Source organism: Pleurodeles waltl, chromosome 9 (assembly GCF_031143425.1).
Source record: "Pleurodeles waltl isolate 20211129_DDA chromosome 9, aPleWal1.hap1.20221129, whole genome shotgun sequence".
NCBI lineage: Eukaryota > Metazoa > Chordata > Amphibia > Caudata > Salamandridae > Pleurodeles > Pleurodeles waltl.
In genome coordinates this window covers 1,155,269,348-1,155,296,192 of record NC_090448.1, presented here as the reverse complement: position 1 = coordinate 1,155,296,192, position 26,845 = coordinate 1,155,269,348, and positions in this window count along the sequence as shown.

Below are 26,845 nucleotides of genomic sequence, written 5' to 3'. Positions count from 1 at the left end.
CTGTATTTTCTCCACCTGCCAAAGTTAGAGATGTTTGACAGCCACGGAGGATCCTTTCAGTTTAGGAAAAGTTTGATGGATGGGTCAGTTATAAAAGACGGCCAGCTGTCCAACTTTATGCAGGTCATCAAACTTTTCCTAAGTTTTTCATTTTTCAAAAACAAACTCCCAAAGCAGGAGTTTGTTTGTCAAAAATAAAAATAAACTAATAACTCTCACACTACAGGAATTTTCCCTCATGGTGTGGTCAGCATTTTTCTTTTTTTAACACTCTCTCACAGCCATGTGAAAAAAGCCATCCCCTCCGCCCACCTCAAATGGGGTGGATGGTTGAATGGCTTACATCTGCCAGCCCTATGACCTTGGGACAATAGAAGAAGGTTTATGCCACTGCAGTAAATGTTATCCCGTTGGAATAAACCTGGCAGTCTGCTCACCTCTAAAATTGGCTGGCAGACCTAGCGTTTAGTGCAGAGGGTGCGCCGTCGTCATTGCAATGGAGCACCCTCTCTGCAAAACTTTAAATTAGACCGTACCTTGCCTAAGGCACACAAAAGGTGATGGGAGGAATGCTTGAAAATAGTCCATCTATAAGCAATTACTAATTATAGCATTCCAACCCATTGTTTTTTGCCCACTGTGCCACTCTATCAATCAATCAATCAATCAATCAGGAATTTGTAAAGCGCACTACTAACCCGTGAGGGTCTCAAGGCACTTAGGAGGGGAGGAGGTGCAAGGGGGGTGGTGCTGCTACTGCTCGAACAGCCAGGTCTTGAGAAGTTTCCTGAAGTTTCCTGACTCTAGACAGAACTTTGCCTGATGCGAGTCAGTACTGACCCTGCTCCTCATGGAAACACTCCATCCTGAACGGCCAGGATGGAATTCAAGTAACTCCAGATGGTTTTAGCCTATTTAGGCCAATCCTTTTGGTCATTTAGGTGTCCGATTGAATTCTGTCAGTCTCATGCAGCAGTTTTTCCTTTACATGGCTAGAGGAAGGGCACGGGAATAGGTCACAGTTGCAAGCCTAAAGTTTTCTCCTCCATTACGTAATGTTAGCTGGGCCTCCTTCCAATAACCCCTTGAAGTCGCCATCGAAGGTGCTGATTGCAATGGTGAAAACAGCCTAGAGCCAAAACATGATTGAAGAAACATGGACAGAATTACAGATGAGGACTATGGCCCATATTTATACTTTTTGACGCTAAACTGCGCTAACGCAGTTTAGCGTCAAAAAATTTAGCGCCGTCTAACGCCATTCTGAAGCGCCATGCGGGCGCCGTATTTATGGAATGGCGTTAGCCGGCGCTAGCAGACCGGCGCTGCCTGGTGTGCGTGGAAAAAAACCACGTAGACCAGGCAGCGCCGGCGTAGGGGGAAAATGGCGTTAGGGCGTCTTAAAATGGGGCAAGTCAGGTTGAGGCAAAAAAATCGCCTCAACCCTTTTTGCGCCATTTTTTTCGACGCCCAGACGCCATTTAAATGACTCCTGTCTTAGTAAAGACAGGAGTCATGCCCCCTTGCCCAATGGCCATGCCCAGGGGACTTATGTCCCCTGGGCATGGTCATTGGGCATAGTGGCATGTAGGGGGGCACAAATAAGGCCCCCCTATGCCACCAAATTTTTTTTAAAAAAATGAAAAATTATACTTACCTGAACTTACCTGAATGTCCCTGGGATGGGTCCCTCCATCCTTGGGTGTCCTCCTGGGGTGGGCAAGGGTGGCAGGGGGGGTCCCTGGGGGCATGGGAGGGCACCTGTGGGCTCATTTTGAGCCCACAGGCCCCTTAACGCCTACCCTGACCCAGGCGTTAAAAAGTGGCGCAAATGCGGGTTTTTTTGACCCGACCACTCCCGGGCGTGATTTTTGCCCGGGAGTATAAATACGACGCATTTGCGTCGCCGTCATTTTTTTAGACGGGAACGCCTTCCTTGCATCTCATTTACGCAAGGAAGGCGTTCACGGAAAAAAATGACGCTATTTGCCCATACTTTGGCGCTAGACGCGTCTAACGCCAAAGTATAAATATGGCGTTAGTTTTGCGCCGAATTTGCGTTGAAAAAAACGACGCTAATTCGGCGCAAACGGAGTATAAATACGGGCCTATATTTCTGGAATAACATTGAGCAAACTGTATTTGTTATAAAATAATAAATTGTTATAAAACTGTATTTGTGTCCATTTTGCATGCAATATTACCCCTGGAACCATGGTTTTCATGTGCAAGCTCCACCAATCCCTAATTAGTATTACTTGTCAGTGCAAACACAGAAGTGAGCACAAATTCTGCTGGAATTGTGAAGAGGCTAGTGCTAAACAGGCACAAATTGTATCGGCACCCATATTGGTTGTGTGTCAGAATATTGTGTGGGAAATGTTGATTTGCCAAAATATCACAGCCTAAATACTGAGGGCCAAATTATCAAGAAGGTAAGTATATATATATATATATATATATATATATATATATATATATATAGATATATATATGATTATATATATATATATATATATATATATATATATATATATATACACCTAAAGATTTCCTTTACTTAACTCCACATCCCTGTCTATTTCAAAATATAAATATTGTCAAGGTACATGGCATTGGAGATAAGTATAGTAAATCTATGCTCACTTGTATATACTTATCTTGACTATATTTCAATCCTCTATTTTCAGACGATGATACTTTGGCACATCGATATTTCCCACATAATATTCAGATAGCACACCACTGTATTAGCACTAGCAGGTAGGGATAAATACCACACCCATAAGTACTGCTCCATGTGACGCATAAACAGGCTCTAATCCAGGTGTCATCATGTTTTTGACCTTAAACTCATCGCATTAAAGCCGCCTCTTACACGCTCCGAAGGGGCCTGCGGTTAATTATGTGGTTTCACCAAAGGGAGCTTGCAGGTAAATTAAGACATTCTGGGGCATATTTACAGGAAAGTGGCGCATCGGTCCTAATGTGCCACTTTTTTGCGTCACCCTTGCCCCATCTAACGGCACCATGGTTGCGCAGTGTTTGTAATACGACGCACCATGGCGGTCGTTAGGACAATAGTGTCAAAATCTTTGACGCTATTGTGGCGCTTTGCTGCACTAACGTACAAAATGTTGACGCTAGTGCAGCAAAGCGCAGGGAGGCTTGATTAAAATGGGTGCGTCATTTGACACGTTAAAAATGACAGAAAAAATGGCGCAGTGAAATATTGTACATTTCACTGTGCCATTTTTTCGGGTCTCCCTGCATCAGAACCCAAGCTTGCATACATTATGCCTGATGCAGGCATAATGTGGCGCAAGGTGTTGCAAAGTGGCGCAATGCTACGGTGCTGGGGAAAAGCCACCTTAGCACCACCTTAGCGTAAACAAAAATTACGCTATGGCGGTGCAAGGTGGAGCTAGGGGCTTGTAAATATGCCGCCTCTGTGTCACTGGTGTAGTCTACCTTAATGAGCCAGCCCTCAGAGCACTATGTCGTTTTTAGGGCTGAAGTACGCAGTCATAGTCACAGGAACGTCACAGTGTTGTACACAACATTCGCATTGTCCAACCACTATTGCCATTTTATTCTGCCTCCCCAGTGGTTTTGGGTGCTGGTGCAATTTATGCCAGGATATATTTTGCATTGACCTTTTGTGATGTCACAGAACTGGGACATGGACATGATTTTTGGCTTAAGGTAAACCAATGCTGCTGTTTGGATGGATCAGCAAAGACGTTTTGAGTGGTTCACAGGTTCTAACAGTTCGTTTTGGTCACTTCGGAATCTGGTGTGACAACCGCTAAGATGGAGGAGCATCGCCCCACTGCTTTATGCAGTGAAGGAAAAGGGAAAATAAAATGATAATAACACAAGATTATTATAATTTTATTTTTCCTCAGGAACACAGTTAGGGCGGGATGGGGCGAGGCTGAGCTGGAGGAGGGCTATGTGCACATAAGTGCGCATGTCGCTTTGGCCGGCCGTGTTGGGCCGGCCAAACAATCATGCACACTTTGCATTTCTCGACCAGGCTGTATTGAACAGCTGGGATGAGAAAGTGCACAGGGCCCTACTTCCTGTCTGAGTGCCGAAGCAGGGCTCAGACCAATCACAATGCTGCTGTCATGCTGTTGACAGGAGAGTGATGATTGGACGGGAGTCCGAAAGCCTGTGTGCTTCTCGGAGTCCGAGGAGGAAGAAGAGACAGAACCGTCTCTCCCAACGTAAAAGGCAATTATTATTATTATTATTTTTATTTTTTTAATTTTTTTAATACCCCCTGCCCCGCCACCCCTGTTGACAAGTGGCCGCCACTGGTGACAACAATAGTTACTCTGCTTCCTTATGCAAACGGCTGACCTGAAGAGCCTTGGAGGCAGTAGTCTTGGGGGGGCTATTAGGTACAGGCTGAAGAAGGTGATCCCACTGAAATCAATAGAGATTACCTGCTTTTTTGGGGAATGTGGCATGGTTGCAGGGTGGTTATTCCCACTGAAGAATAAGGAGGTTTACACTTTTTTAGAAGGCAAGAGGAGTCTAAATAGAGTGACACCCTCTACATGAGGGTGAGAGGAGCAGAACGCCCAAACTGAATGCTTCTCAGCACTATCAGCCATTTGAAATCAAAGGCTGGAATAGTGCTTCGAAGGTCTGCAGCACACAGAGGATTTCTGGCATCTCATCTTCTTCCCCCACCACTTCCTTTCTGCCTATCTCCTCACACAGTATTTTTCTTTTTCCTCCTCCCACACGATTCTCTCTGAGAATCCTTTTTTTCAGTGCATGTGGGAGGGTCCGCAGATTGACGGAGGCGCTAAGGAACTGGAGTGAATTTCGAAAAGCAAAAAAAAAGGAATATAGTTACTCATCTGATTGCCGCAGCAAGTCTTTTTAAAGCTTGGGAAAAAAATCAGGAGGCATGAAAAGCTGTATTTCTGTTAAAGTCAAACAGCATCACTAATACGCCCTGGTGCAGTGAGTTTGAGGCCTGCTTAGATGATGTGGTTTAAGACATTTTTGGCTCTGAACCTGGAAAACACATGTATTAATAGATATTATGAGCCAAACCTTCCTCCTAAAAGAATTAAATGTAATAAGTCATACTTATTTCGGCACCTATTTAGTATCTTACACTGTGTTCTGTAATTATCGTATTTACCTTTGAGAGGGAACCACGAGCAATGCATTTTTATTACTGTAAAGCCTCAATGTGCACACTCCATCCCGCTCATGACTTTTCTGGGGTCACATTGTGCCGCCTTGCTTCCCTACGTAGTCTTCCTGAGTGTAAAGATGGCCAGCAAATAAACGGGGACCCTACACTGGTCAGCAGGGCCAGTGGTTCCAAAGGGTGAGCAAAGAGGCCCAGGGTGTCACCTAGTTGTGGTGCCCAATGTAGTGCTTAATTTGTAAATAAAGGCGTGCCGGTGCTCAAAGCTCTCCTTTGAAACATGCAGCTGCTGCAATTAAACGTATGAACACAGAATACTGAGGCAGCGTAATCCTGAAGCCATCTCGGGCCTCTTCAATCCATTTACAGCCACTCCCTGCTCCTTAGCTCACTCACTCTTGTAGGTTTCTGCTTTCTCGCATTGTGACGCTTTTTCGTTTTTCTCTTCCTCCGTCTTTCCTGTATGTGTCTTTTGCTCGCAGTAAATGCTTGAGGCAGAAGATAAGTGCCGGCCCTCAAAAATAAGTGCCAGTGCTCAGCACCGGAAACAACAAGCACAAATTAAGCACTGGTCCAGTGACTACAAAAGACAGGGTGCTCTATCACAAACTGCACTTTCTAGTACTTTAGTATTAGTAAGGAGGGGTATAGTGAGAGACATACACCCACCCACAAAATAGTAAGCCCATTACTGTTCACAAACTACACTTCTATAGTTACTGCTCCAAAAAGGCCGCAAACCCATCCAGCAGGGACATGGGGCTGTGTCTGAGAAACAAAAAGGAAATCAAATCAAATCATTAACATTTATAAAGCGCGCGACTCACCCATGCGGGTCTCAAGGCACTAAATGCCCCCTAAGCACGATGAGGTTTCATCTCATGAGTCTGGGGCATTTCCACTATTTTTCTGGTGGTCCCAGGAAGCAAAAATGAACGCCAAAAGACCAATTTAAAAAAAAGCAGCTTTCTCAAGTTCAGAAGCCAATGGCATTTTAATGGATAGGCCAGCTGAGGTTCCACTGTCAGAAGCCAGGCAGTTTCCCCATCCCTTAAATGAGGCTGGGGCTGCAGGATAGGTGCACGGGCAGAACCAATGATTTACAGAGCATCTCCAGCAAAATCTAACTTAGCCTCTTCATCCTTTGCAGGGTTCAAAAATCTCAAAGGTCCAGATCTGGAACTAGGAGGCAAACCAAGACGAGCAAGCACAAAGCCACTGTTCATCTTCCGGTGCAGATGGGCGAGGAGTATGGGAACACAGAAACATCTATGGGGTTCTCCTCCACAAGGAACACAAGTTGGGAGATGCATCACCAGGCACACACACACCACACACACACCAGCCAACATGCAATATGCTTGACTGAAAGAATAATCACCAACTAACTGGGGGTCACTTCACAGGCCACCTCTACTGATTATTGGTGGTGTCACACAATTTGCACACCAAACATTTTATGATGCAACACTAGTATTGCAAAAATAAAAAGTACATAAATATGAACATTTTAAACACTTTTTGTACACTACAACAATATTGACAACAAAAATATCATTATACATATTATCGATCTTATAGTAAATAAAACAAATAAAATAGCCAAAATAGCCAAAACATTCTCAACAAATACACAGATTACCTAAATATTATGGAAATTATAAAAAAAAAAAAAAAAAACTGAACACAAATTATTGTTTCCACCTGCCGGCCCTGCCGTCAAGAGGGCCTCAACATTGACGCCGGCTCCTAATGGAGCCAGCGCCAATGTGGCTGTGCGTCGCGCATTCCATTGCCCGGGCAGTGGAATGCACAACGGGGTGTGCATGGGGCTCCCTGCACTGCCCATGCCAAGCGCATGGGCAGTGCAGGAGCCCCCAGAGGCCCCCCAACACCCCCATTCTGCCAGCCTTTCCATGGCGATACAAACTGACCAATTTAGGGTGAACATCTCCTCTTAGCACTAGAGTTAAGTGGGTGTGGGGCCCTCTACAACATAAAACATGACTTTGAATTAATAGAAGTAGCTTTACAGTTGGACCAAATAATGTGCAATATGTTACTTGCATGATCAGACACAATCTCTAAAGTGAACATTCATGTTTTAAAGTGGCATTGTCATTTTAGCCCCTGAAGGCCATAAGCCTGACAATGGTGCTTTACCATCCACGTGCGGAAGATGGGTTGAAATACCAGGAGAACATTTGATCCTCCTCCAAGCTACCATGTTTGCATCCTCCACAGCTCAAGAGGAGGTGGAGGGTAAGGATGAGTAGAAGATTGTTGGTCCCATACAAGATAACATCTAAAAAAAGACCTCAAAACTGGCCACCAGGCTTCCTCCGATACAACTCCTTCGAATTGCAAGTCCCACGTCAACAGATTCTACAGCACAGATACTTGAACTGGCTACTCAGTACTCTTTCCCAACCTACATTTCAAACAACAGGTATTCCTGTCGACTCCCATACTTCTTCTAATGCCCTCTTCTCTTCATAAACTGAGGAGCAGGAATGTCGCTTAACTATCAAAGATGTCAACTTTGGAAATGGGGAGACAAGTTTGATTCCCAGCAGCAGCTCAACATCCTCTGGCAATTGGCAAATCATTTAATTTCCATATGCCTGAAATGTGTAATGTAATCTGTTTCTCATGTAAAGCGCTCAAATGCCCTTTGATCAAGTATACACTGTAAAAAATGAGGTAGAAGTAAGCCTTACTACGGACATCTACGCTCTCGTTCAATGATCCCCTTCACACTACCTCCACAGACTCAACCCTCAAAGTGATAGGCACCCTGCTCGAATTGTAAGACAGCCACAGGTGGAGTGGGATTTTTCCAACAATAATTCTCTGTGAGGGAGGATATTTGACAAATGGGGGATGGGGGAGCGCTATGCAAAATCACAACTCACCAGTAGGCTTAATAATGTTATTGGAGAGAGCAACCCATGTCTTGGATGAGATGAATCATCCATCCAAGACAAGAGGAAGGTGCAACAGGTAACATGTTTGTTTGTTGATAGAGAAGGGTGCAAGGCGACATACGTTGGTTCTGCAGGCTGTACCACAACGATGCCTGTATCAACTGGTAAGACCAAAGCATACGCCTCAATCAACTTGGGTGCAAAACTAATCTACCTACTTACGTACCATTACTTCAAACACTAACACCCCACATGCACCATCTACAAACATGCCACTTCAGAATCCACAAAACCAGCCACAACCTCCAGTTTGTCCACTACTCCACAGGTGGAGATGTTGACAGCCCCCTTGTACAAAGACAACAACCAAACCCATACACACTAACAGAAGTAAAAACAACTTTTATATCCACCTATCCCAATCTGTTGTGGCATTAATTAATGTTTTGTAACCTTTATAATGAACTGCACTTTTACCTACCACTTACTGGTGTGTTTATATGTGTTCACATTCAATTAATAAAGTATATGAACATTGTTATAATAAAGTGCTTCAAACTCTGTATACTAACATTTTTCAATAAAGAAACACACTTAGACTACAACATGCATGCCAACACATTCAGGAAAGAGTAACAACATAACCGAGGCGTGGCCAAGCAAGATGGCCAACAGCATGCTTTGAGATGCGGCTGCGCTAACCCCTGTTGCGTCCTTTCGCACCCTCAGGCCTCTGCTGCTTAATGGTACTACTTGGTCTCATACCTGGTGTCGGAGACACTACACTGACCCAGAGACAGCAACAGGTCCTACAACTCTAAGGGGCTCTAGCGCTTTTTTACTGGTTCTTTCAGTGGGTGTATCTCACCAGCAAAATCAGCCCAGCAAACCTGTTAAAACCATGTAGCAAACCTGTGTGGACCTATACACAGGCGTGAAACAAAACTCCATGCGTCAGATCAACACCAGTGACAGCTTATCACGCCTGGGTTACCAGAGCCCACATGTGCATAGATGATTGCAGCTATAGAACACTCTAAGAAAACCTTGGAGCATAAAATGGACTTCATCTCTATTGATGTGAACGTATTGCCCAGAGACCTACAACAGTTAAAAAGTTCACTCGGAATGGCAGAGGAGGTTGGGACCCTGACGAGGGACCTCAAAGATCTACAAATTGCAGTCCAACTACTGTTGGGGAGGGCGAAACACATGGATGGTAGGCTAAAAGATGCAGAGGGCAGGTCATGGAGATGCAACCTTCATTTTGTGGACTTTGCAGATCAACAGGAGGGGTAAACACCCTGAATCTTTCCCGGAAAAATGGCTCAGGGATGTTATAGCCCCAGGAGTTTAGTCTGCATTTTTTGTAATCCAAAGAGCTCACAGGGCATTGGCCCTCGCCCACCTCCAGGTACACCAGCCAGGCGTTTCATAGTTAAAATTCTCAACTACCGTGACAAGGACTGCATGTAGTGATGGGCTCAAAATGGTGACCCCCCAGATTGAGGGACAAACCATACACATCTTCCTTGACTACATACAGATATTTCAGGCCCAGAGACATTAGTTTCGGACAGTAAAGTATGCACTCTGAATATCACATATATGTACGTATACCGGGTCAGATTACTAGTGGTGCACTGGGGTCAGTCCCACTTCTTCATGCAACCGGAAGACATGTGAGGCTAGATCGAGAGATCACATGAAACTGGCATGCAGCACACTGCCGCAACTCTGATTGGGTGAGAACAGAAGAACCGGAACAGACCAAGTGGTTCCACAGAGAGACGAGATGGGATTTGATAAGGTACAAGATGAAAGACTAGATCTGCCGGTGGTGGCGCCTTCGTGACCATGGCAGCCAATCAGGAGCTGATCCCTGGGGACATATTGTTTAAAAATGATGCATGATATGAGTGGAGAGTGGGGCCACCTGATATCCAAGATAATACTGTGGAAGGCACCTTGCAGCACTGCCTGTTGGACACAAGAGACCTCTTGCACGCATGCAAAACAGCACAATGACCATCGTGCTCATGTTATTATTGTGTGCTGATGTGGAGATGTTCAGGAAGAACATTGACTCTTGATAGAAGAGTGGGTTGATTGCTCCTCAGTGGGATAGGAGCTGGAGCAGTGGGTGCATGTATTATTGTAATTGTTTATACGGGGGAGTTGCTTACTTACAGTTCCTATTTTTCTTTATGTCACATCACGGATAGAGATGCCAGGGTCTGCTCTTGTTGGCTGCACTAGAACACGCTGGCTTGCAGTCGAGGGGGCAAATGCAAAAACAGCAAGGTGATGAATGGAATGCTTGAATTAATCTCAACCACTAGCAATCGCTCACGTCCACATCCCAGTCCATTGGTGTTTTGCCCACCATGCCACCTTAGTTTGGACATAGCCATATGCAAATCAGTCTTGACCCTGATCCCAGCCCAAACTGCCAGGCCGGGTCCTTCCTGAACTGGTACAAAAACAATCTAGGGCCTGTTACAGCCTAGTTAGGGCTGTTCAGCCAGGTACTGCTTGGTTCCAGTGGCACGGTGAGTCTGGGACCCACATCTGGGCATACCCGGAGCACGTAGGGCAGCACATGCAAAAACAAAAAGGTGATAGATGGAATGCTTAAACTAATCTTAGTCACTGGTGATTGCTCGGGCCGCATCCTAATCAATCATTTTTTGTCCACTGTGCTACCTCAGTTTGGACCCAGATATATGCAAATGAGTCATGACCCTTCACCTCATGGGAACAGTCCACCCAGAATTGTAAGGCCAGGTCCTCCCTAAACCAGAACACAAGCAACCTAGGACCAGTTTTGCCCTAGTCAGGGTTCGTCAGCCAAGTATAGCTTAGTTCCAGTGGCACAGTGAGCCTCGGACCCAAGCCTCAAGAGGCTTTAGCGCCATATGGGACAGATACTTCCCTTGCCTGCTGCTCTTCCCAATGGCATTTGTATGAGGAAGAAGTACAGTAAGGAGTGCAGCTGGAGGCTCCATCTGTGTGGGCACCTGTGGAGTTGATGAAAAGGGGATCACCAACGCACTAGTGATGGTGGGCCTTCTCCAGGGACAGCACTGATACCTTGTTCTGGGCCAGGAGGAGACCTGTCATCTGATTAATCCTGACGTGGTGTCCAGCTCCACTACCCTCTCAGTCTGCTCAACAACCTCCTCCAGAAAACATTTACAGAGTGGCAGCTCCTCCGCTGAGGTGTTGGTGCGTCGCCCCACTGCTTTGTGCAGTGAAGGAAAAATAAAATGATAATAACGCAATGTTGAGGGAGCCAGGTTAGGGTGGGGCTGGGCTGGAGGACGAGGGATGGAAGAGTGGTGTGTGCACCATAAGTGCGCATGACGCTTTGGTCGGCTGTATTGGGCTGGCCAAACAGTCATGTGTAGTGTGGGTAGTGCACAGTGCACTCCCCTCATGGTCGTCATCCCCAATGCTCCGCCCCTTTAACAAACTAAACTGTAAAAAACGTGGTTTATTATTGTTTCGTTTGTTAAAGGAGATTTGCAGCGGCTGCTGCTGGTGGGGGGGGGGGGAATGCTCCTCCGCCCTAACAGAGGAGCCACCCCTGACTTCTTTGTTGTTAAAAAATATAATTTTTCTATGTTAGAAATGGCAAAACTACACCTTTGCACTGGATTCCATGCAATAATTGGCACACCGTTCCAACTGTGATAGAAAACTGAAAATTAGATGTGAGTGAATGGTGAGCAATGCTGAGTGATGGTTGGATCACCCATGACTAGTTTTTGGACATGTGATGGCTGAATATTATAAGCGGTCAGTGTCAATTTAACATTTTTAAATGACCATTTTGTGTATCACTGCATGTCTGTATAGTTTAGGTGTTTGTTGCCCGTTATGTTAGTTCTGTTTCACACATGACATAAACTGATAATAGCGAATAAGTGGAAACCTCAAGTAAAACGATTGCCACATTTTAAAATAAGTTATTGAAATGTTACAGTGGGCCAACATATTAGTAAAACATTGTCAATATGTAATTTAGATGTTTTACATTAAAGTATACATAAATAAGTTCATTCAGCAACACATTTTACACAACAACATATGTTAAGGTCAGCATAGACATATCAAAGCCACAGTAAGACATGTCTGGAGAACACATTAAAAACATTAATGCACATGTATTTTTTCATACAAATGAAACATACCGTATTTCTGCTGCTCAAATGGCCCTTGAGGATAAGTCAGGCTGTTTTAGGGACCCTCCTGTGCAGTGGTGCTGGTCTAGGATGAAGATCTCCACAAACATCAGATGTGGCTCCTCCACTAGGGCGGAGGAGCGTCGTCCACCCCTCCCCCCCCCGCCAGCAGCAGCAGCTGCAAACCTTTTACTATAAAACGATAATAAACGATGTTTATTATCATTTTGTAGTAAAAGGGGCAGCACTCACTCCCCCTCATTGCGCATGTATATTTGGCCGGCCGTCTCGGGCCGGCCAAACACACATGTGCACTGTGCTCTCTCCAGCCTGGCACTGTGTTACAGAGCTGGAGGGAGCCTGCACAGGCTCCCAGTCTGCCTGGGATCGCCCTGGCCGGGCGCTCCCAGCCAATCCCGATGCTGCTCTGAGCAGCGTCAGGATTGGCCGCATAGCAGGCCGGGAGCCTGTGCCTGCAGGTTGCAGAAGAAGAGCTGCGCACCGCAAGCCGCTCCTGACAAACATAGCAGAGGAATGCGGTATAGACTTGAAAAATAATAATATGAAAAAGCAAATCTCTAGAGCTAAGAGTGTTTGTATGAATATACATGTATTGTGTGTGAGTAATGTTTATCTTAATGATATATAACTAATGAATGCATGAGTAAGAAAGTGATGCATTAAATTATGCATATTATAATGAGTGAAAAATGCTTGGTTTTGTCATCGTGGAACCGTGTTGTATCAGGATGATACAAGTAGATGGTGGCAAAGTCCACCATTGACAGAACACTGTCCAGTCACTATATCGTACCAGTTTAGGTCAAAAGTAAGGACACTCATTGGTCATGTACCTGCAAACCATGAGCTCTGTGATTTGTCCCATTGGATTGGGATGTTGTTCATGGGATATGTCTACATATAAGCCAGCATGCTAAGCAATACACAAAAGCCTACAATAATGGTGCACAGAACTTCAGGCGAGCACTGGAGCACCCCTGAAAGATCAGGACACCAGATGCACAGCAACATATGCATGCATGTGTAAACTGCTTTGTTGAAGCACTGATGAGCCTGTGTGGTCAGATGTTGGGAAGGGTGGGGACGGGGAAAGAGAGAATACCTGGCACCACTTGCAACAATTAATTAAAAAAATTTATGGATCACTTATATTTTATTAGTTTGATAAGAACATAACAAAGAACATACAGCTCTGTTGTCTACAACCAGGAGGCTGGCTTTGCATAAGTAAAGTGAAAACAACCTCCCACAACCATAGAGCCCCCCCCAACATAGTTGTCCCCCCATGTGCAAATGCAATAATAATAGTTAGGGAGTCATCATCAGAACCCCAAGAACTTAGTTGCTCACCCCTCTCAGTGTCCCTCATCACTCCCTCATCCCCTTTTGTTAGGCGATTCCAGTGTGCCACCTACATAGAGGAGGAGCAGTGTAACAATTGAGGTACTTAGGACAGGTCAGCTCTCTGAATTCCGATGATAGAAGCCTTATGAAAGGGGCCCAGATCATCTAGTTTGCGACAGACATCAGCCTTTTCATGCCCAATAGGTGCCACAGTTTATAAAGCCATGTTGTGCAATCTGGAGTGTTATCTGAGCCTCAAAGACAGAGAGGATTGCCGCTCCTAGTGCCAGAGCCATTTGTGTGCCTCTTAAGGACTTCAGAGGGTATGATAAACCCAGGAGGACATACACCGGAAGTGAGGTATTTGTGTGTTAAAGACCAAGACTATGGCCCTCATTACAACCCTGGCGGTCAAAGACCGCCAGGGCTGTTTCGTCGGAAGCACCGCCAACAGGCTGGCGGTGCTTTCCTTGGAATTACGACCGCAGCCGCCGGGACTGGCGGTTTCCCGCCACTTTGGTCCCGGCTGTTGTAATCCCCCAGGGCAGCGTTGCAAGGGGATTATGAGTCCTCCTCCCGCCAGCCTTTTCATGGTGGTATGATGGGGAGTCGCGGGGCATAGCAGACAGTGAAAAGTGCGACAGGTGCAACTGCACCTGTTGCACCGCCGCAACACCGCCGGCTCCATTTAGAGCCGGCTCCCGTGTTGCAGCCGACATCCCCGCTGGGCCGGCAGGCGGAAAATAGGTTTCCGCCCGCCGGCCCAGCGGGGATCTCGAAATGGCCACTGCGGGAGTGCGGCTGCATTGGCGGATACAACTTGGCGGTCGGCTCTTGCCGCCCGCCAAAGTTGTAATGAGGGCCTATATCATCGATTATCTTCTCCCAATAGCGGGGCAGTTCTACTGCAAGTGCGGTAGAGGGCCTGTACCCCCACACACTGTCAGTATTCTTTGGTGCACTCTGGGTACCATTTCTGTATCCAGGCAGGAGTCCAGTGCCAGTAGGAAATGATCATAGCTGCAGTTTCTGTACTCAACACATTGTAAGCTGTGTGGCGTGTAGGTCTGGACTGGGAACCTAAAGCAGCCCTGGCAATTTTGTCAGAGCAGCCCCGGGTTCGGGGAGGGTGGGGGAGCGGGAGCCGAAGCACTGCTGCTTTTGTGCTTTTTTTTACTGGAGGCCGATATTGCAGCACTGCTGCAAAACCGACCCCCAGTGACAAAACTGGCCCCCACCACTGAAAAACCAGCCCCCATCCCTCCACCCCCACCATTAAAATGCCCGCTACAGCCCGACCTGCCCTAGTGGCGCACCTTGTAAAAACTTTCCTCCCATTCCTCATTTGTCAGTAGCCCCCATATTTCAGATTTCCATTGTGCCTGTTCTGGGCTTTTCTTCTGTGGTGTGGGCTGGGCCAGGAGTTCATATAAATCTGAGATCAGGCGACTGTCTTTATCTTCTAGAAGAATCCATTTCTCTAATGGTATCAGCTGCCATTGGGCATATGGTTTACAGAAGGGTGCAGCAGCCAGTGTCTGACCTGCAGGTATTGTATGCGGTCTAGCTCTATGCTCTAGGAGGTTGTACTCTTGTTTTCATTTATAAAACGGGATAATCCTGTCTGTGTCAAAGAGATCACAGATCCTTTTGCACCCTGTGCTTTGCGACCATAGAAATCGGAGCATCGCCCCACCGCCAACAGAAGGAGCTGCAAATCTTGAAAAATAAAACGATAATAAACCATGTTTATTATCGTTTTATTTTTCAAGGGGGTGGAACCATGGGGGCTGACAGGGAGGGGAGTGGTGTGCACTCAGGACAGCCAAATCCACATGCGCACCTGGCTCTCTCCAACTCGAGCTGGGTTGCCAGGTTGGAGACAGCAGGCACAGGCTCCCAGTCTGCCTGGGAGCACAAAACCAGGGCACTCAGGCCAGCAGCATGAGAGCAGTGTTAGGATTGGGTGAAGGGCAGGCTGGGAGGCTGTTCCTTCAGTGGAGCCCGAAGACCGACGTTTCGGACATGCGGCAGATAAGTTTCTTTTTTTTCCCATTTTTGTTTTGATTTCCCTATTCCCCATTTCCGCTGTCCCCTCCCCACAGCCCCGCCACCCTGCCTCGACACAAGCCGCGACTGGTGAAGGCCCCGGGTGAAGTCCGGATTAGCAAATAGGGATCATTGGTGAAGGCTGTGTTGTGAACCCTTTTCACACAGCATCCTAATGCCACACTATCATCGTGGCCCGTATTATCGGAGAGGAGTACAAACCCCATGCCTTACTCTGTTGAGATAGCAGTGGTACCTTTTGTATATGTGTGCCTGTGATGAGCTGGTTCATGAAGCATCAGTGCTTCTCAGGTTGGACCTGACACCATTCCACCATGTCCCTGAGTTGTGCTGCCTGAAAGTATTGTGTGACTTTAGCCACTCCTAGTCCCCCTTAGTCATAGGTCTATAAGTGAGGAGGCGTGGCATGCAGGGCCTCTTCCCATCCCACATGAACCTATTGATCTCCATCTGCATGGTTGCTAGCCAGCTGGGAGGAGGTGTTAGAAGTAGTGTTTGACACATCAACAGTACTTTGGGTATGTTGGTCATTTTAAGAGTGGCAATTTGCCCCATCCATGAGAGTTGGAGCCAACGATAGTTGGATGATGTTGCCTCATTTGTCTAATGAGCAAACTATGGTTAACCTAGCCTGTTTTGGAAGCTGTGGGAGTGAGTTGTTCCCCTAAATAAGGGCAGGAATTTGAGGATCAAGTGATTGGGTAGTGAACGCATAGCAGGTATTGATGTACCTTGGGAACTGTTAGGTTCAGAATTTGAGATTTTAATAACTTAACCTTAAAACTGGAAATTTCCGGGAAGTGCTGTAATTCTTGTATTAAACCCAGAAGCGAGACTATGGGGTCCACCAGGACAACAATCACTTTGTCTGCATGAAGGCATGGGTGTCACTACCAAATCATAGCCCAGTAATACGTGGGTCTGCTTTGATGCTGTGGGCTGATGGTTCTATATACAAGGGGAATAGGAGGGCTGACATAAGGCAATCCTGCTTCATCCCTCGTTGTATTGAAAGGAGGTCTGCGGACACTCCATTTGCATGCATTAAGGCCCTAGGTGAGCTGTAGCCACATAGGATCTACCTTCAGAACCAATCCAGTGCTTCACGGTACTAATGAGGTATGGATACTGGACTGGATTGAATGCCTTTTCAGCTTGAATCACAAACAGCAAATCTTCCTATTGGGACCTCTGAACCTTGTCTATGATGTGAAGAAAAAGCTTGGTGTTGTCCCCACACTATCTGCTGGGTATGAAGCCCACCTGGTCGGGCTCCACCAGGTACAGCATATACAAGTTTAGCCTGGTGAATACAGGGGCCAAGGTGTGCCAAAAAGTTGTGTAAAAAAGTGGTGTGAACCATCTAGTCCTGGAGCTATGAGGGGGTTTCCGTAGTGCTATAGCAGAGATCACCTCAGCTATTCCAATTGGTTTCTCCATTGACTCTGCTTGTGTCTTTGTGAGTTTTGTTACCTGTGCCCCTTTCAGATATGATGATATACCACCAGAACCTCAAAGCAACTGTTATTTGAGTGTCCCCAGTAACTTCATTACCCCCCATTAACTATGTTTCGTACTATGTCGTTAGCCATTTTAGAGCACAGTCGCCATGCTAATATTTTACAGCATTTATTCCTCCCTACTTAAACCTTGACTTTGAGGGGTAGTGCGGCATTTTCTGATCTGTCTAGGTCTCATTGCTTAAGCTGCCACATGCCTTGTCTAGTTCCTTCCAAATTCTAAGTGCTCTGGTTGGCTTGTGTATGGTTTCTGGTCCCCCAGCTTCGTCTTCTAGTTGTGTTCACCTCTCACTTTGAAGACGGTTGTCATTTGCTGGTATTGCGATTAACTCCACCCTGATCACAGTTTTTAATGCGTCCATAAGGTTGTTATCCCCACCTCTTCGCTGTTGTCCTTTAGGTAGCCGACAAGAGCTGAGTTAAGTGCCTGAATGTGGCTTGGGTCGTGTATAATCTTCATTATCTGAGGGCACTCTCTCCCCCCCCACCCTGAGGACCAGGGATAGCCGGGATGGTCTGACAATGACATGGGCTCTATACATATACTATGGCTACCGTTTGTATTATTGATCGGCCCAGGAAGAAATCTATGTGTGCATAGGTTTTATGAGTAGCCAAGAAAAAGTTATAGTACCTCAGGTTGGGGTGTGTGAGCCTCCATAGGTCCTCTAGACCGCTCTCTCTGAGCCATACTTGTCCCTTGACCACAGAGCCTGACTTGTCTGTGTCAGTATTAATTACCAAATTTATATTGCTTCCTATCAGCATTGCCCATGTTTGGACTTTGAAAGACACTTGGGAGGGCATCAAGAGCATTCCAGGTGCTCATTAGAGGCATAGATAGTAGATACTGTGAGGTGTTGAGTGCATGCCTTAATGAGGCATTCTAACAATGGCCCACTGTGTTCTGCAACTTTGCCTATCACTACTCCATGGAAATTCCAGGAGAATAGTATTGCCACTCCCTCTCCAAGGCTCGATGAGTAGTATTGCTGGGGAAACCATTGTGACTTCATTTTGTGCTCGTCTTTAGACAAGAGATGTGTCTCCTGGAGTAAGTAAATATCTCCCTCTGTCTGTTCTAGCAAGGACAAAACTGCTGTCCTTTTGCTCGAGTGGTTTAAGCGTCTGACATTGAGGTTGATTATTTCAACATTAATGATTTTAAGTGGGAGACAGCCCTGGCATCCCCTTGGCACCCCGTTGGCCAGCAGAGAGTTAATGGACGAGATATGCTTAGCAACGGAGGACTGGTACTACGCGTGACGGCCTTACCATAGGTGGGATGAGCCATTTGGATGTATACTGTATGCAGTAACCTAAACTTAACATGTAAATCAAAACTAGAACAATGACAAAACAATCTTTAACAAGTCTATTAAAAATGGAGTATAAATAGTGATGTGCTGAGGACATTGCCAGATTGGAATGTGGTCATCACCCACCAGATTTGAGGTGCCCCTTTTTATCCGTTCCCGCCCCCCCAAACAGTTTTATTTGGTCTGACAGTTTGTTTCTACCTGTGTCCTTCCATCACGCTGCTTTCCCCTGTGTGTCAAGCGGCCCCTCCATTCAGCGGCCCGTCTCCTCTGACACCTTGTCCAGAACCTCCTGCAACTCCTGCACAATCGCACCGAGGTTTGTTCCTGATCCTTTTATTGTTCATGATATCCTCTGCCATTAATATTCACGGCTGGCCAGGGCTCTGCAGGTTTCTTGAGTGAGCCCTGTGGGTCAGTCTGAGATAGGCTCAGAACACGGCGAGCTTCAGTGAGTGATATCATCCAATGTAGCTGTCCCTCCTATCAGAACATGATTCAAAACTGGTGTCTCCAGCTTTAGGAGACATCCATGCTTCTAAGACAGTCGATAATGGACTGAAAGGCAGAATGTCACAGGAGTGTGAAGGCAGAGAGGTCCTGGATCAGAGGGAGCTTCTGGCCCCTGAGGAGAAGTGGTTGTGTGTCCCTGACCTTCTTAAGGATCTCCTCTTTCAGCTGGAAGTCTTGACAGAGGCCAGGACGCCTGGCGTTTGTGAATTTTTTCCTCCAGGGATGCCCACTCAGTGGACTCTGTCCAGTTGAATGATCTCTTCTCTGTCCAGACCCAGGGTCTACTGGAACAGGGCCCTCACATAACCCAAGATGTTGCTGTCTTCAGCGACCATTGGTATCCCGCATATTCTAATGTTGTTCTGGGGGGAATAGTTCTCCAAGTCCTCTGTGTGCACCTGGAGTTCAGTGTGTTGTTCTTGTAGGCGCAGCACCTCTTGTTGGAGGAGTTTGAGTTTCTTGCTTCTTACTCTCTCATTATCATCCAGGGTGGACATTGTGTCCCCCAGAGCTCCTAGGTCATGCATCACCTCTCCCAGCTCCAACACGAGTTCATGTTTCTCTGTCTGAAGGTCCACTCAAGAGGAGTCAAATTGGTGTTCTATGAACGATCATGTTGATGGCGCCTGGTTCTTTCCCTGGTATTCAATAAGCTGGCTCAGTTGCTTTGATGTGCCTTCCTCAGCGGAGATGGTGGTAGATCTCATCAGCATGTCCCGTACATTGGGTTCTTTTTTACCTTTGAATGAAGCCATAGTGGGAGGATTGTTAGACCGGGGCCTACGCCAAATGCGACAGCAGCTTCACACATTCCTATCTCCTGGATGCACTTTGCTCAAGTGCGCGGACTGCTGTCAGGACAGCGAGTTGATAGGGCCACCTCTAACACTGTGGCTGCAACGATACAGAGAAGGGGAGGCAAGCAAAGCGTTGGCTGCTGCAAGCCGCCTCACCTCATTATCTCCAGGCGGCCTGTTGTGTGTAGAGCACAGCACAATTCATCAATCCCCCCTCACAGCAAGGTCCTGCTTGCTCTTAGGTGGTGCTATGTGGTCCTGCTGTGCTCAACCTGCCAATAAATGTAGTCTTTAGTATGCCCCGGGAGCATGGGTTTGTGCCTCTCACTTCATGAGGGTTGAGGGGCAGGGTTAGGGGATGCTCCTGCCTTGCTGTCTGCCAACTCTGGAGTCCTTGTGGCTTTGAGATTAATAAGCCATGCCCCTGCTTGTGTACCATCCAGAATAAGCGGTATGTGCTGTGATTTGGGTCAATCTCCCATCACTCCGTGTTCCTGTGTGATGCCCCGTTGTTGATCGTTCACAGTGGGGCCTTTTCTGCGACTTCCGTATGGGCTTCTGGTGCTGGGAGCGGCCCCCGACCACTAGTAAGTGCTCGTCGGGGTGAGCTCGGCTTCCTTGCAATGCCGCTGCAAGCGCTGGGGTTTAAGGAGCCCTGGCAAACACCCCTCTTTCGGGGTCAGCAGGTGGGCACCTGAGTCCCTGAGTCACGCCCTGAGTCACGCCCGCTGCTCCTGAGTCACGCCCGCTATCTTGAATTCTGCAAGGCTCACGATCTGCCCGGACAGGAATGAGGGGTCTCCCGGGATGCTGACTCCCACCACGCTAAGCAGGGAAGCCATTCAGGACCCTGCTATGTCCGCTTCTGGCTAATGTTAGGGTGGAGGAACATAGAGCACGACTACCATTTGGGCCACGCCAAACTTTTTTTTTTTAAATGAAAGTTGATTGCAAAAGCTTATGGAAGTTGTATATATTCTATAGATGTGTGCATGCAGAAAGAATGTTAGGGATTTTAGGACTGTGTGACAGTGACAACATTTTTTAGATGCCATTCCCTAGATTTATGTGCAACCCCAGTGGGGGTTATTATAACTTACCTCGTACACACATATCACCAAAATCCACAGAAACCAAACAACATGCAAGAAATGACTGCCAAAATATGTGCGCGTGGTCCATGGGAAAGTCAGCGTTCGTATCAGAGAAGCAGGCCCCGGCAGCACTGACTGCTTGCATGTTGATGAAGTGATAAAGGTGTCTATTGTGGAAAATGTGTTCCTTGCCATAGGGTGGCTGTAGAACTTGTGGGTGCAATCAATGGCACCTAATATTCAACAGAAATAGGCAATGAAATAGAATTTTATTACCAGCTGTTGCCTTCCCACCAGTGACATGGCGAAAACTAGTGAACGCTCCAGGTGATGCATCTTAGTACCTGTTGCAGGTATAATGACTGGCTTGCCTATTATATACCCCTGGTGTTCCCTCTTGAAAGATCTAAAGACCAGTAAATAGAATGCAGCTAGTACTTTAACATAAGTAGGTATGGTCCGGGAGCGGGGTGTAGGTGGACTGACCTCCTGCTCCCATGCAACCATGTCAAACATCAGATCTGCCTCCATGGGCATGTCAAAGATGTTAATCTTCTGCCAGTAAACCCCTCTTATTCTACTCCGATAACTGTTCCTCAAAATGGGGAGCAAAGCAGCAAAGATATTCACCAACATGAATGAATACATAAAAATGTATAAAGTGTGCAATTACCCCAAAACGGCGTCCTGGTGCTAACAGAGAACCAAATTATTTGTGTGTGACTTGGTTTTTTATGTGGGCAGCCTGTGTGTGACTGGCTGATGTTGTAGTGAGTTTTACATGTTGATGGATGTGGTGGGTTCTATTTGAAGCCTTGTTGGGATATGTGAATTTGATTATTTCTGCATAAATATGTTGCTTATATTTAAAAATATACTTTACTACAAAAACATGTACCTCTGTGTGCAGAAATCCCTGGCACTTGTTGGGACACGTTTGAATATAAGAGACAGGACCTGGGGAAATCTCCTGCCTGAGATTCTTAAATAGCATTTTGGAGTATGGAAAATAGTAATACTGGAATATGACTTCAATTACTCAAAATCGGTTTATGAATAGCTCCCAAGTGCTAAATATCCCAGTATAAATTATAGGGTAGATACCTTCTGCTCCTAGTATAAAGATGCCAATAAACCAAACACAAAAGGGCCAAGTCACAAAAGCATTTATGTGTATTGGAAATAGCATTGCAGGATTCCTCTTTTACATTTTCTTACATGTCTTTGTGGATTGTCCCAAAACATCGAACTCCCTCTTAGTAAAAGTGCAAAGAGACACAGCCCCTTCTGTTTGTACTATCTGAATATGAATGTTCCCTGATGTTACCATTTTATCCCAATTTAGATGTTTGGTGCTAATTCACAAAGCCATGTAAGTGTTTGTTAAACACAGCAACAGGAATTCAACTGTATGCACTTTCTCTAAAATGCCTCTGTGGACAGACCCTGATGAGCAGAAAGATCAAGTCAGACTGCACCTAAAAGATTCAATGATATAGACGTTCCAGTCCATATTATAGAAATGTGCACAAAAGTAAATTTTATTATGTATGATAATCTAAACATTTAGAAGAGAATACAATTCTTTACTACTCCCAACAATTTATTACCACCACCATCTGGATAATGGATGGTAGATTTTAATCTTGAACACCACCCTCAAGCCACACCTATACCAGCCAGGGTGGGCACCAACATTATAATATACCTCCAGTCTTTGCACTCCTTCCTAATAAACAAAGTACCACCTACCACAAACTCTTATCAATGATACGACAAAAATAAACAATTATGTCCCTAGGAAAAGTATAATGGACTTTGAACCATCAATGATCCACCCAATTTAAAAAATATATCCTGAAACACATATAAGAGGGTGTTACTTTGATTTTAAGCAGGCTCTACAGAGAAACATCCAAAAATCCTCTCTGAGCATGAGCTAGCAAAGTAATTGTGCCTTTACATTTAAAATAAAGAACCTTAAAGCCCTAGATAAACCTGGGTCCCTTTCTTGTGACTTTGAAGACACGTGGGTTGGACGCAGGCACCAGTCAGGGTGTAGGCTCCAACACATGTTCCACGTGTTCTGGTGGAATCTATACAGTGGCACACTAAACGAGGGGGTAACAAAGAACAGTGCAATGGAAAGGTCACAGAACTCCTTCCAATATAAATAGGATGGAGCCACCCAACCCTGAATCAAACTATCAAGTTTCCTAAAAAGAAAAACAGCTACCAAGATTCATGATAAAAGCCCTAAAATTATGTTTTATCAAAGCAAATAAAACAAATGCATGGCATAAAAACAACTATGGATTAGACTATTTAAGAACATGTCACGTGATGGAGCTCCTGTCTGCTAAACTCTAAATCAAGCCTTAAGTTCCTTTATCTGAAACGGAGAACCAGAAAACTACAACCTACGTCCCTTGAGGACCACTTAGCAACACAGTGCATAGTGGATGCCAGTCTAACACTAGTCAAAACCAAAAGATCACATTTATCCCACTTCTAACCTTGTAGCATATCCATTAAGCAAACATGTTTTGTGAACAGAAACAGAGCAACTTTCAAGTTTCAGATAGTTTTGACTGGTGTGTATCCAACGTAATACAAGTATCTTGTCAAGACTGGAGATGACATCCTAAACATGACATTATAATGTCTGAATACATTTATGTACTTGAATTTGTCTCCCTCCTTCCATGAATTACATAAACTCTTTATTAGTAGAAAACATTTTACTTTGAGGACACTACAAGGTACATTTATTGTTTCTAGGTGCAGAGGACAGCACAAGGTATGGCATTTTCTAAAACATCTGCTTGTCCTCAGGATGGGGTGCTTCAGAAATCTACTTGTCCTGTAAAAAAAATCCACTTGTCCCTTTTTGGTGCCATGTAGTAACGTGGCAAACTGTTGCAACATTCCTGTTATGTCAGTGCTCTGATAATAGCCTCTGTGAGAACCCCCTTCAGAGGACCCTGGGGCATGCTGGAACTACTGGGCCAGACTATGGGAGATGAGGCTATTTACTCCTGATGTCCCGGGCCTGACCTACTATGGATCCTGAGCAACTAGGCCAAGTATACCCCTTCGGCCCTTGACTCTCAGGGGAAGAGATGGTCGAGCAGTCCAAAGCTCCCTTGGGGAGAGAAGTGTGGATACAGATTAGTGGACATGTGCTCAAAGAGCGCGCAGCAGCAGCAATAAATCAATGTGCAGCCAAATACTCACTTTTATTAAAAATAAGAGAAGTGTTTTACTGTATTTCCAACTCTACTCATTCAAAGGAAGAATGCAACATTCACAAAAATAACAACATTTCCCCTTGAGGATGGGGCTCTATGGTTTTAATTGCAATTCCCTGTCCCACTCTTTCCTCACAGAGCAGTAGGGGTTATTCCCCATTCACTGTAGGCCACATCCAGGGAATGCTCAAGTAGTGGTCCGTTTCTCAAGAGTCCACTCTGACTCTCACAGTCAAGTCAAAAGTGTCACAGCACTTTCAGCAGTGTCTCTCCTCCTGGGGCCGGTAGGTCTGAAACAAGTCGTAGCCACTCCGCTGGGAGTGAAGCATGCAGAGTCTTATAGTATGTCCCATCCGCGGGTGCTCACAGCAGCTCCGGTCCCAATAGCTGTGTCGGCTGCACGCGGACTCAGTGGATGCGCTCGGCAGAAGCAGGCTCTCGCTCTATTTCTCTTGCAGTCGCTGCTCCCTTCAGAGATCGGAGGTTTTCCGCACATTTCTAGCGGGGTACGTTTCCAAGCCCCTGAAGGTTGGTGGGGGGTTGATTCCGATGCTCCTGTCCTGGATCCCAAACAGGGGTGACAATGCTCCCAAGTTGTTCTCACTTGTTCTACGGGGTTGAGTCAGTCACAGTCCTCATTGCTTCAGGTGACTTTAGGGTCACCACAGTTTAGGGGCTACTGCCTGATCAACATGGCACAAGTACTCCCAGCATACAGGGTTGCCACAGAGCTGCCACGCACGGCTTTGGCCCTTAACGCACAGCAATCTTTGCAACAGCAGCCTCTCCTGGGGTAGGGGTTGCCGCAATGGTGTCACGCAGACTTCAGTCTTTCTCTACAAGACATCCTTTTCCATGGCAGTCCCTCCGAGCACACTGGGTTGCAGCAACGGTGCAGCGCAAGCTTCCGCCTTCACTGCACAGCAAACGTTTTCCACAGCTATCTTCACAGCAGCCCTCTCCTGGCATGCGGCGGTCACCAACTCAGTTCTGCATACCAGCAAAGACCCGAACAGTGAATCCGCTGTTTCCTCATACATCGCACTGGGAGTCCGTGGCTCAGGGCACCTCACTGGACCTTGCTCGTTCCACCGCTCTCCTCTTCCTCACAGGTATACATGCAAACATTTCAGAAGAGGAAATGGGGAGAATTTTTAAAAATATTCGGGAGAATGTATTTCCCCCATTGACTTCTGCTGAAGGGCCGCCTTGGCATGCATGCTCACAGGGCACACTGGTCTTGGCACATACGTAGGGCTGGTACTCCAGACTACAGGACCGGTGGTCTTGGGTTCCCTGGGTGATGTCCACTAAGCCTTGGCCCAGAGTCTTGGTCACAGACAGAAGTCTTGCAGAGCTCGCTCTCCTCAGACAGCCCATCTGGCAGCTTGGCTGATGACCATTTTCGAGCTCTCAAACTCCCCTTCTTATAGTCAGTTTCCAGACACCAAATGTGATTTGGGGTCTGGATCTCTGAAGTTTTACATTGGGGTTCTGCTATTTTTGAGGTGCATACTACTCTGCTCCCTCTTCCTCTTGAAAAGCAGTCTGTCACAGCAGGGATGTCTCCAAAGCTGATAGTCACACAACAGAGGCCACAGGAGTGACTAGAGTTCACACCTGGATGTCAGCCACATTGATATTTGCATCAAAAGGTTAATCTCTGGCTCCTAGCCATACTCTTTATTATTCCCTTATCAGTCCCATCTCCTTCCTGAGATGTGTTCAGGAGCCTTCCTTGTGATCTCTCACTGAATGACAGAGGACCCTTTGAAGAGTATAGGGGAATCCTCACTCTCCTCTCCCCAGTATGTCCCACCCAGCTCACAGGAATGCGGCAATACAAAAATCTGTCTAGGGGGTTTCCTCTAACTCTTCATGTCTTGGCCATGGAGGTTGGGGTGTACCAAAATAGAAGGATACAAGGATCCTCCATGCAATGTAACATTACAGGCACACTGGCACCCAGTGCACGTACACAACACACACACTGTCCAGCACTGATACCTCCATATATTGTGCCACCACAGGCACACATACACTCAGCACACACATTCCCTTTGTGTGCGCTGCACAGCCCTGTAGCCTTTCTGTAACGTGCCACTTGAAGGCACACATACACCCAACACACACATTCACCATTCGCGTGCTGCAAAATATTACATCCTTCATGTACTGTACTCCTCGCAGGCATACACACACACACCACATGCACTCACCATGCATGCACTGCACATCACTGTTGTATCCCTGGTCCTATCCCTTCCTAGGCACACATACATTCTTGGCAGAGTTAACACTTCCATGCTATGCAGCACTTCACATTCAACCCATGTAGGCGAAGGGGCCAGTGAAGCACACAGCAGCAGGATTTTAAAATGTTTCTGAGCTCGTAGGCCTCACTTCCATGACATAGGCTAAAAAGGACGTGTTAATTCCTAGCGATCACTGCACTGTTTGCTGCCACCACTGCAGAGTCTTACAGTATGCCCCATCCATAGGTGCTCACAGCAGCTCCGGTCCCAATAGCTGTTGCTTTTTAACTTTCGGGGAAGGCTGTAGCCTTCGTCCACTTATAAGGGTAGCACTTTGAGCGCTTCTGCTGGTCCAACAGGACTGCAAT